The sequence below is a fragment of the Gordionus sp. m RMFG-2023 genome, chromosome 1, assembly GCF_954871325.1.
Source record: "Gordionus sp. m RMFG-2023 chromosome 1, tfGorSpeb1-WG-v2, whole genome shotgun sequence".
Lineage (NCBI taxonomy): Eukaryota > Metazoa > Nematomorpha > Gordioida > Chordodea > Parachordodidae > Gordionus > Gordionus sp. m RMFG-2023.
In genome coordinates this window covers 50,041,789-50,042,735 of record NC_088775.1, presented here as the reverse complement: position 1 = coordinate 50,042,735, position 947 = coordinate 50,041,789, and positions in this window count along the sequence as shown.

Genomic DNA, 947 nt, shown 5'->3' with positions numbered 1-947 from the left:
TCGATGCAAAATTAACTAATATAAAAGTAAATTAAATATACTGTAATAGAATAATATAACAATATTTATTTATAAACGATTTTAACACTAAATAATAAAAAAAATTCTAAATTATTATCATTCGAATGGGGGAGGGGGGGGGTTATTGCCTTATTTATAAGAATCATAATTATATATGTTCTATTGATATCCTCAAAAAATCTTCTAACACGTCTTTCATTGATAACATATTTAGCCTTCCACTGGGGCGCTTGATGGCAAAGGTGTTATTTTTTTTTAAATATCATTATTTAAAATATTAATTGAAACATCATTTGAATAAATAAAAAAATTATTAAGGGAAATAGCATTTTGCGATGAATTTTTATCAAAGAAACTATCAGTTTTATCTATACAATCATTTGAATAAGCATCCTCCAAATAAGTAATTAACCATTTTTTTAACAATAGATTTTGCAACAGATTGATATACGGCCAATTAAGCTTAAATTTTGGGTAAATTATTACTGCTAATATGCTATTGTTATTATCCAGTGAAAGAAATCTTTATTTTAGCAAATAATAATTCATAAAATATATTTTGATAATTTCTATACCTCAATTAAGCTTTTGTCATACTTAAAACAAATTGGATATTTTACAACTGGAACTGTGAGAGATAATAGAAGGGAGCATTGCCCAGTTGAATCTATAAATGCTGTAACAAAAAAAGAAAGAGGATATTATGATTATAGGTTCGAAAAATTAAAAAAAATATTTATAGAACGTTGGAATTATAATATGGTGGTGACGAGGTATTCCAAGAAAATATTCTAAAATAAAAATTCCTCAATCAAATATGATCACTGCTTATAACAAACACATGGGTGGAGTTGATCTGTGTGATAATCCCATATCTACTATAGAATAAAAAGAGGAAAAAAAGGGCGGTGGCCAATATTCACAAA